At 36.8% G+C, this 12,004-nt stretch overlaps 1 long non-coding RNA gene across 1 annotated transcript in view; it reads right to left on the bottom strand.

Moving 5' to 3' along the window:
• LOC144581216 (uncharacterized) overlaps positions 1-10,541 on the bottom strand; it is a 229,321-nt gene extending 218,780 nt beyond the window's left edge. Inside the window, exon 1 of the long non-coding RNA XR_013531791.1 lies at positions 10,426-10,541. This is a non-coding gene — a long non-coding RNA (uncharacterized LOC144581216). The remainder of the gene's footprint in view (positions 1-10,425) is intronic.
• Positions 10,542-12,004: the final 1,463 nt, after the last annotated feature.

Genomic DNA, 12,004 nt, shown 5'->3' with positions numbered 1-12,004 from the left:
GTACAGTAAGGAAGGTGCAGTGTGCAACATCTCTTACCTAAGGGCAGGCTACTTCTAAGAATTTCTATAGGAGGATGCTTTGAGTCAGCATAATAGCAACAGAGCTGACAAGGTATAGAGCCACCTGCAGGCTGCTACTAAGGATTTCTATAGGAGGATGTTTCGAGTCAGCACAGTAGCAAGAGAGCTAACAGGGTGTACAGCCACCTAGGCACGATACTGGAGGGGTTTTAAGCCCTTGGATGTATGCAGGATTCCTAGACTGAGGCCAGCTTTCCACAAGAACTGGACACAAGATACTACAACTCCCTTTCAGGAGGAGTGACTCTTGCTCCAAGCCTGCCATACAGCAGGTATCTTTATGATACTGAATGCTGCCACCTGGGCAGATCTGCCATGTAGCGCATGCCCTCTCAGGCAGGGAGACTACTGCCTGGGTCATTGATTCTTGTCTTGGTGTGGCTGTTTTTCCCTAGTTCATGCTCTGCAGCATGTCTGCTCTAGAGATTCCTCCAACCACAAACTAAGATATGATTATCTATGAGGGAGATTTTATGTGTGTGTGTGTGTGTGTGTGTGTGTGTGTGTGTGTGTGTGTATATATATATATATATATATATATGGAAATAAATGAACAATAAGATATTCTTCAGGCACTAATTGTGCTGGGGGTCTGCGTAACTCTCCTTTCTCGGTGCCCAGAAGGAGGGTTACCCACAAACAGCATCAATGACTGCTGATGCCAATAGAAGAAAAGATCAATGGGGAGCTTTAAAATGGTTGGGTAAAGCTAAAAACTCTCACTAACCAAGAAAATAGCCTGCAAAGATGCCTACCCAAAGTGTAAAGCAAAATGCAATCAAGATCTAATCACCTTTTCACAAGAAAAAGATATAAGAGATATAAAAACAATTTTAATGACACCATTAGGGAACAAATCAGCCCCAAGCAGAATGTGGAACACTTTAATGGACAAATGACCTGGTTTCCCTGATAATTAGTGATGTTGAGCATTATTTCATATACCTGTTAATCATTTGTATGTCATCTTTTGAGAAATGTCTATTCAGATCTTTTGCCCATCTTTAAATCAGATTGTTTTATTGTTTTTGAGTTCCTTGTATATTCTAATACATAATAATTCTAACATGGGTTATTAATCCCATATTTGGTCATTATACATTATATGTTTGTATCAAAAAATCACATTCTCCATAAATATGCTCAACTATTGTATATCCATACCAATTTAAAATAATTTAAAAAGAAATTTTTTAAAAAGAAATGTTGCTGAACAACTGGATATCTCACTTCCAAGAAAAAGAATTTTGACCTATAACTCAAACCTTGAACAAAATTAGCTCAACATATATCATACACAAAAATAAGAGTTTTAAAATTAACCAAATTTTTAGTAGAAAACAAATGAGAATAGCTTTATGATCTTGAGTTAGGCAAAGAGTTCAAAGCCATAAAAGAAAAACGAATGAATTGGACCTTTCCAAAATTTTTTTTAAAATGCTTTTAACATTTTGTTTTTAATTTAAAAATATTACATATGTATACTTTTATGGGGTATGATTTTGTATTTTAATCTATATATACATTGTAGGAAGATTCAGTCAAGCTAATTAACATATCAATCATGTTATCAACTTATTTTGTGGTGAAAATTTTAAAAATCTATTCTTTCAGCAATTTTGAAATACACAACACATTATTATTAACTGTGGTCACCACATAATGTAATAGATCACTAAAATGTATTCCTCCAGTCTAACTGAAACTTTATATTCTTTGATCAACATCTATCCTTTCCCCATCCCTCTGCCCAATCCCCCTGCCCAATCCCCAGCATCTGGTAGCCATCCTTCTACTCATTGTTTTGTTCTATTAAAGATCACAATAAAAGAGTAAGTTGACAATGTACAGACTGGGATAAAATATGTGCATATCACTTATCCAATGAAAAACATAAAATATATAAAGAGTCCTCAAAATTCAACAATAATTAAATAAACCAATTATTTTTAGTGGACAAATTTTTGAACAGAAAATTCACCAAAGAAGATAAATGAAATGTAAATAAGCATATGAAAAGATACTTAACATTAATAGTCATTAGGAGGCACAAGTTAAAATCACAAGATACAACTATACACCTATTAGAATGGCTAACATAAACAAACAAAAAGCCTGACAATATAAAGGACAGGGGAATATAAGGTGCAACTGGATTCCTCATATTTTGTGGAAATGTAAAATGGTACAGCCACTCTGGAAAACAGTATGGCAATTTCTTAAAATGTTAAACACATACCTACCATATGGCCAAACTCCTATGTATTTACTCTACAGAATCTAAAACTTATGTTCACATAAAAACCTGTACATAAATATTTATTGTAGCATGATTTTATAATCTCCCAAAAACCATAAAAATCCAGTGTCATTCATCTGATGAATGAAAAAGATTAATGGAAAAATAAATTTTGGTATATTTTTACAATGAAATATGACTAAGCAAAAGAAGGGGCACATTATTGATTCACAAAAAATATAGATAAATCTAAAATGCATTATGCTAAGTGTAAAAAACAGACTAAAAAGATTACATTCAATATTAATCCATTTATATGGCATTCTAAAGGCAAAGATATGGAGACTGATAACATCAGTTTCTAAGGGTTAGGAAAGGGTCCCCAACCCCCAGGCCACAGACTGGTACCAGTCTGCGACCTGTTAGGAACCAGGTGGTACAGATAAGCTGCATGCGATCGATTGAAGCTTCATCTGTATTCACCTCTGTTCCCCATCATTCACATTACTGCCTGAGCTCTGCCTCTTGTCTCATCAATGGCAGCATTAGATTCTCATAGGAGCATGAACCCTATTGTGAACTGCACATCATCTAGGCTGCATGCGCCTCATGAGAATCTAATGCCTAATGATCTGAGGTGGAGCTGAGGTGGTGATTCTAGCACTGGGGAGTGGCTGTAACTGCAGATTAATATTAGCAGAGAGGTTTGACTGCACAGATACCATAATAAATCACTTGCTTGCAGATTTATATCAAGACCCTATCAATGAGTAGCAAGTGACAATTAAGCTGTATCTGGTGGCAGGCTTTATAGTGGCAAGTGAGTTGATGTACTTCAATTATACAGCTGAGTCTGGTGACAGGCTCTAAGTCAGAATCCAATACTTATTTTAATCCATGTGTGGCCCACCTATTATTGTATTTACCACTTCCATCTGCACCTCTTTCCTGGATTGTGCTCTTCTTGTCTCAGTGACAGCTTTCGTAAGCCCTCAAGCTAACTCTAGCCAAAATGAGTAAAACCAAATGTCACTTGAGAGCTTCTTTTAAAAGGGGAAAGACCCAAATTATGAGACAGCAGAAGACTAAGACTGCCAAGACAAGGAAAGCTGCATTTAAAAGAAAATACCAAGAGGGCTACTTGAATTATGGATTCATTGCAACAGGTGATTCACATTCTCCAACCTTGCTTTATATAATATGTGGCAACTGGGTATCCCAGGAAGCCATCAAACCTTCAAAACCACTTCACTGGGTAGGGCGTGGTGGCTCACACCTGTAATCCCAGCACATTGGGAGGCCAAGGCAACAGGATCACCTGAGATAAGGAGTTTGAGACCAGCCTGGCCAACATGGAGAAACCTTGTCCCTACTAAAAATACAAAAATTAACCGGGCATGGTGGTGCATGCCTGTAATCCTAGCTATTTGGGATGCTGAGACCCAGAATTGCTTGAACTCAGGAGGTGGAGGTTGTAGTGAGCTGAGATTGTGCCACTGCACTCCAGCCCTGGCAACAGAGTGAGACTCTGTCAAAAAGAAAAGGAAAGAAAGAAAGAAAGAAAGAAAGAAAGAAAGAAAGAAAGAAAGAAAGAGAGAGAGAGAGAGAGAGAGAGAGAGAGAGAGAGAGAGAGAGAGAGAGAGAAAGAAAGAAAGAAAGAAAGAAAGAAAGAAAGAAAGAAAGAAAGAAAGAAAGAGAAAGAAAGAAAGAAAGAAAGAAAGAAAGAAAGAAAGAAAGAAAGAAAGAAAGAAAGAAAGAAAGAGGGAAGAAAGAAAGAAAAAGAAATAAAAAACCTGCTTCGCCACATGGAGACCAAGCACCCTGAATTAAAAGACAAGCCTCTGTGGTTTTTCAAAATAACAAAATGTGAGCCCAAAGAACAGAAACAATTATTGAAGACCATCACTTTCTCAAACGTGTCTGCACTGACAGCATCATTTTTAGTGGCTAATCACATTGCCAAAGCTAAGCATGCCTTTACTATTGGTGAAGAGTTGATCCTGCCTGCTGCTAAGGACATTTGTCATGACCTTCTTGGAGAGGCTGCAGCTCAAAAGATGGCACTTGTTCCTCTTTCGGCTAGCACCATAACTAGATGAACCGATGAAATAACAGAGGATATTGAGGCACAATTGTTAGAAATGATTAACGAGTCACCATGGTACACAATCCAGGCTGTGTACCAATGTTGACAAGAAGATAGCAATGCTTGTTTTTATGCAATAAACTTTTCAGGAGGATGTGGATGAAGATATGTTATGTGTACTTTTGTTGCCAACCAACAATACAGCTGTAGAACTACTCAAGTCTTTGATTACATATCAGAAGAATTGAATTGGTCATTTTGTATTGGTATATGCACAGACGGAGCAGCTGCTATGACTGGATGGCTTTCAGGTTTCACCACTCAAGTCAAAGTGGTTGCTTCTGAATGTGAGTCTACATATTGTGTCATCCATAAATAAATGCTGGCTAGCTGAAAACTGTTACCTGAACTTAACAACATTATACAGGATATGATTACAATTATCAACTACTTTAAAGTACATGCCCTTACTAATAATCTGTTTCCACATCTCTGTGAGCAGATGGACGTAGAGCACACATATCTTCTCTTATACACAGAAGTGAGATGGCTTTCTAAAGGTAGATCGCTGGCCAGAATTTGAGTTACGAGAGCTGCTCCAGAGATTTCTTTTAGAAAAACAGTCACCACTGGCAGCACATTTCAGTGACACAGAATGGGTCACAAAACTCATTTACTTGTGGGACATATTCAACCTGCTCAATGAACTCAATCTGTCACTTCAAAGGGGAATGACAGCTATGTTACAGTCAGCAGATAAAGTGGGGGCATTCAACAGCCAAACTGAAATTATGAGGGCAATGAGTGAACACTGGAATTTTTGACATGTTTCAAACATTAGCAGAGATTTTGAAAGAGACTGACCATGGCCTTCTTTTTTCCAGTTGGTGCATGATTACCTATCTCAGCTTTCAAAAGAGTTTGAGCATTATTTCCCAATCACAAAGACCCCCAAACTGGGAAGGAATGGATCTGATACCCATTTGTGAATAGGCCAGGTGAATTGACTCTGTCCACACTAGAAGAGAAGCAACTGCTTGAGATCCCAAATGACAGTGCCACTAAAAATACGTTTGAGACAACTTCTAATTCCCATACATTCTAGATTGTTAAGCAGAACATCCTGAGATTGTCACAAAAGCACTGAAACCCTGCTTCCATTTCCAACTTCCTATCTTTGTGAAGCAGGGTTCAAAACCAAAATAAAATTACAGAGTAGACTTGACATAAGCAACACACTTTGAGTGTTACTGTCTCTCATTGCCCCCAGATGGAACTGACTAGTTGCAAGGAAAAAAACAATCACCACCACCTCAGGGATCCCACAGATTCTACATTATGGTGAGTTGTATAATTATTTCATTATATATTACAATGTAATAATAATAGAAATTAAGTACACAATAAATGCAATATACTCGAATCATCCTGAAACCATCCTCCCAACCTTGGTCTGTGGAAAAACCATCTTCCATGAAACCAGTTCCTGGTGCCTAAAAGGTTAGGGAATCACTGTATTAGGAGGTGAAGGAGGGTTTGATTACAAGTGGGCAGCACAAGGGACTTTTGGGTGTTCAAGGAACTGTTCTGTATCCTAATCTTAATGGTTGTCATAGAACTCTATGCATTTGTTGACTCTCATAGAAGTACGCACATACACAATCCCCACAGACCCTGGTGTCATGGCTACCCCAATGCCAGTTAACCTCTATAGACCAAGGCTCTAGGCCTGAACCCACGTACAAGACTTACAAATTACCAACAAGTATATGAGATGGTGCTCAGCAATAGTATTCATCAGATAAATGCAAATGAAAATCACAAAAAATGAAAAATAAAAAGTATACGCACAAAATTTCTGTATGTAAACTTTTTTATTGTACTTTAGGTTCTGGGGTACATGTGCAGATCACACAGGATTGTTGCATAGGTACACACACGGCAATGTGGTTTGCTGCCTCCATCCCCCCGTCACCTACATCTGGAATTTCTCCCCATGTTATCCCTCCCTGACCTCCCCACCCCCGATGCTGTCCCTTCCTTGCCCCCCCAACAGACCCCTGTGTGTGATATTCCCCTCCTGTGTCCATTGTTCTCATTGTTCAACACCCACCTGTGAGAACATGCAGTGTTTTATTTTCCGTTCTTGTGTCAGTTTGCTGAGAATTGTGGTTTCCAGATTAATCCATGTCCCTGCAAACAACATGAACTCATCTTTTATTATGGCTGCATAGCATTCCATGGTATATATGCACCAGATTTTCCTTGTCCAGTCTACTGTCTACGGGCATTTGGGTTGGTTCCAGGTCTTTGCTATTGTAAACACTGCCACTATGAACATACATGTGCATGTATATTTAAAATAGACTGATTTATAATCCTTTGGGTATATACCCAGTAATGGGATTGCTGGGTCAAATGGAATTTCTATTTCTAGGTTCTTGAGGAAGTGCCACACTGTCTTCCACAATGGTTGAACTAATTTACACTCACACCAGCAGTATAAAAGTGTTCATACTTCTCCACATCCTCTCTAGCATCTGTTGTCTACAGATTTTTTTAATGATAGCCATTCTAACTGGTGTGAGGTGGTATCTCAATGTGGTTTTGATTTGCATTTCTCTAATGACCAGTGATGATGAGCATTTTTTCATGTTTGTTGGCATAATACATGTCTTCTTTTGAAAAGTACTTTTATTCCTAAACAGGCAACCTACAGAATGGGAGAAAATATTTACAAGCTATGCACCCAACAAAGGTCTAATATCCAGAATCTGCAAAGAAATTAAACACATTTGCAAGCAAAAAACAAACAACCCCACTAAAAAGTGGGCAAATGACATGAACAGATATTTTTCAAAAGAAGAAATACATGTTGCCAACAGCATATGAAAAATGCTTAATATCACTAATCATTAGAGAAATGCAGACCAAAACCACAATGAAATACCTTCTCACACCAGTCAGAATGGCTATTACTAAAAAATCAAAAAATAACAGATGCTGTCAAGGTTACAGAGAAAAGAGAATGCTTATACACCACTGGTGGAAATGTAGATAAGTTCAGCTGCTGTGGAAAGTAGTTTGCCAAACTCTGAAAGAATTTAACATGGCATTACCATTCAACCCAGCAATCCCATTACTGGGTATATACCCAAAGGAATATACATAATTCTACCATAAAGACATCTGCACACATATGTTCATTCTAGCACTATTCAGAATAGCAAAAAAACCTAAATGCCCATCAATGGTATACTGGATTTTTTAAAATCTGGTACACATACACCATGGAAACTATACAGCCACAAAACAGAATGAGGGCATGTTCTTTGCAGCAACACGGATGGAGCTAAAGGTCATTATCCTATGCAGACTAACACAGGAACAGAAAATGAAACAGCACATGTTCTCACTCTTAAGTGAGGCTAAACATCAAGTACATATGGACACAAAGAAGGAAAAAGCAGACACCGGGGCCTACTTGAGGGTGGTGGGTGAGAGGAGGGTGAAGATCAAAAAACTATCCTTTGGTTACTATGCTTATTACCGGGATGATGAAATAATCTGTACACCAAATCCTTGTGACATGCAATTTACCTATATAACAAACCCGTACATGTACTTCTGAACCTAAAATAAAAGTTAAATAAAAGAATATTCTCTTGATGTGTCAGATGGAGAAAGAAATTGCATGAGCAAGCAGATATGAAATGCTTCTATTAAGTTGAATATATCTATAGGTTTCTGGAGAAAGCTAATTACGTTTGAATATGAATACTTCTCATAGCTCAACATCACCATTAGGAGCAGAAAAGGATGACAAAGTGAGCTCTTTATCACCCATGGAGTCTGAAGTCGTAAAAGCACTAACAAATGAAATAGGAGACATGATCACATATTACACACTGGTAGTAAATAGAGGTGACTGTGAAGCTATTTCTGAATTGTGAACTTCATTCTCATTTCTACCTGGCTGTTGGACAGACTAGAAAACCAAAGAGATAGAATAAAAATACAATATGCATAAAACCTAGAATAATTCACAAGAACATAATTAGAATCATTTAGGGGACTTTCAAAGAATAGGTGAAAAATGATCCTGGATATCTACATTTTTCAAGAGCCCATAATATGACTCCGATGCATGCCAGAATTGAGACCTACTGTAACATAAACAAGTTAAAAAGAAAACAAGATAATTTACATAGATTCAAGCCTTTGAGTCAAAATTAGAACTTGAATTATTTAAAAGCAATATATTTCACATTTAAGGTAATTATGTGCCAGTCCTGAACTATCTACTATTGCAAAATATCTAATGCAGAAATAATGTCAAAGTAGGTACAATGACACTTAAGAAATGAGAAAACTGAGGCTCAGATCTCTCATCCACTGTCCTTATTGCTCCCAGTGCACTGTACCAATATTTGTGCTCCACTCAGAGATAGTAGTGCCATATTGGGATGACTCGGCTAAGATGAAATCAATTTAGCAATATAATATACTTCTTTTTCTACTGCGTCTAAGGGTCTTATTCAGCTCATATATATAATTTGAGGCTCATTTACTTTTAAAATGACAGGAGTAGGCTAAATGGCCAGAAAGTACCATTATAACTTGGGAATATTTCTCTTTCATCTCTTTCTATAGATACTCCAACAATTTTATGCCTAACTTTCAAAATCCATAGCATTCGCTGTCCTCTGACCAGTGTTTTCCTTGTGCTCATTGTGTTATTTTCTCTGAGGTACACTATGCGTTCTGGATCCCATCTGACTCTCTCTTCATCATTAAAATCTTTAGTCTATTCCCTATCCCCTGTTTGATAACTGTCTTAAAAATTCAAGTTATTTCCCAATCTAAAGAAGAAAGTAGGATTTGGAACTATGTGAATTTTAGACAATAGTGCATGGTCAGTGGGAAAAATGTATTGGTTTCAAATGGGATAAGAGTATTGCTTTTCTTAATGCACACCAACCCTGCCTATCAGGAAACATGAGAAGATTTTATATAAATGAGTAATTCTTTGTTATTCTATGTATCTCCCTATTAGACCAAATAACAAATGAAAGAATACTCAATTTCATCAGCACAAAACATGGTTTGATGGGAAAATTTATTTTCTGTGGGCAGGTAGTTGAGGAGGTTTATAGGTGATCACTCTATAGAGCCAAAGAGACTCCCAACACCCCATGAAAATGCAGAAACTGAGGCTCAAAAGAGGCTAAGTGAATGGGCCCAGGACACATAGATTGTAAATGCTGGATTTAACACTTCTGCTATTTGATCTGTTACAAAGTTTATAGAATGGAAAACATTTTCTAACAAATAATATGCCAATGCTGAAAATGAAAAAGAGGAAAAACACAAAGAAAGAAAATAATTGAAAAGTCATATCCAACTCAGACCTCAGCCATACTGATAAATGAAGCATCTTTTTATTCTGTCATTCAACTAATAAAGAGTACAATACTTGCTACATACTAAAGACTCAGAGAAGGGTAGGGAGGAAGGAAAAACCATAATTTGTGCCCCCAAAAGTCTCATAGTCTAGGGTGGGACATCTTAAACTTAAATGCTTTGAGGGACATCAGGAAGTCCTTGAACGCACTAAAATTTTTGAAAATTTTTATGAGGGCATTTTTTTCTCAGAAGCAAATCTTAGTTTTTATTACATTTTCAAAGGATACAATGATACGAGATTTGCAACAAATTAAGAACTATATATTTGAATACAACTCAGCAGAAGGTAGTATCAGGAATCTTAAATATAATTTTCCTACATAAGCTTTTAAACGATCAATTTTTCAAAATCGATTCCACAACAATTTGATAGTTACTATCTTTACAACATAAGAAAACTGTATAAATCCTTGCAAAGACAGAAGAAATGATATATCAAAAAGCAAATAACACTCATATTACATAGAGCCCATTTAAATAATTGAAGTCATTTAAATGATAGGATTGTATAAAATGATCTCAAATATCATTTAAAAAATTAAAAATGGCTTACCTTTTTTGTTGTTTAGAGTTGAGGTTCGTTATGTTACCTAGTCTGGTCTTGAACTCCTAGGCTCAAGTGATCCTCCCACCTTAGCTTCCTGAGTAGCTGGGAAAGATAGTTCACCTTTGTGAAACAAAGATAAAAGAATCTGTTATGGTGAACTGAATTACCTTAAGAAATGAGTGGGAAATGAGCTTAGTATGTTCAAACATAGGGTTCACTTATATTCCAATTTGTAACTATATCCTTTTTCATTCAAACAGGAACATTTTAAAATTAATTTTATTGTGTATAATTAAGGTATACAACATGATGTTATGGGATAGATACAGATAGTAAAATGGTTACTGTGGTGAAGCAAGTTAATATATCCAACATTTCACACAGTTACCAATTTTTTTATTATAAGTTCTGGGGTACACGTACAGATTGGATAGGATTGTTACATAGGTATACACATGCCATGGTGGTTTGCTGCATCCATCCCCCTGTCATCTACATTAGGTATTTTTCCTAATGTTATCGCTCCCCAATCCCCCCACCCCCTCCTATCTCTATCCTAGTCTCCCCAGCTCCCAACAGGCCCCGGTATGTGATGTTCCCCTCCTGGTGTCCATGCATTCTCATTGTTCAACATGCACTTATAAGTGAGAACATGCAGTGTTTGGTTTTCTGTTGTGTGAGTTTGCTGAGAATAATGTTTTTTGATGTGGCAAGAGCAGCTAAAATCTACTCATTTAGCAGAAATTCCCAATGCAGCACATTTGTATTAACTATAGTCCTCATGTTGTTGTACATTAGATCTCTAGATTTGTTCATCCTACGTATTTGTTCCTCAATTTGCATCCTCTGACCTACATCCCCTCATTTCCTCCCCTTGTCTCCACCCGTGATACCCACTGTTTTATTCTCTGTCTCTGTATATTTGCCTTTTTTAAGAAAGGTTGATAACAAATGTTGGCAAGGGTGTGGCAAAAAGGAAACTCTTGTACATTGTTGGTGGAAATGTAGACTGGTGCAGCCATTATGGAAAACAGTATGGAGATTCTGAATGAAATTAAAAACAGAACTATTTTAAGCCAGAAAATAGGCAGTAATGTGTTATGGTAACTATAGAAAACCAGTACATTTGTGTTATGTGTTAATCTGCTATTCAACCTGACAACTGCTGTTCAAAAAAAATTTTTTTAAACTATCATATGACCCAGCAGTTCCTCTTCTGGGTACACACACACAGAAAATTAAATCACCACTTCAAAAAGTTATCTGCACTTCTATGTTCATTGCAGCATTATTTTTCACAATAGCAAAGATCTGGAAATGGCCTATGTGTCCGTTGACAGATGAATGAATAAAACTGTGGCATATGTATGTATCAAATACAGCATTATTCAGCCTTAAAAATGGAGATCCTGCCATTTGCCACAACGTAGATGAACTTGGAGAACATTTAAGCAAACAAGAATATTTTTTATATTAAAAAGGAACACAAAAAATTATTAACAGTCATAAATTAGGGTATATGGTCAAACCAATGTTACTGAACATATCAACATTTTAAACTTGAATTTTTTATTGTTGTTGTGTT

The sequence above is a fragment of the Callithrix jacchus genome, chromosome X (genome assembly GCF_049354715.1).
Source record: "Callithrix jacchus isolate 240 chromosome X, calJac240_pri, whole genome shotgun sequence".
Taxonomy (NCBI): domain Eukaryota; kingdom Metazoa; phylum Chordata; class Mammalia; order Primates; family Cebidae; genus Callithrix; species Callithrix jacchus.
This window is presented reverse-complemented; position numbering and strand designations above follow the sequence as displayed.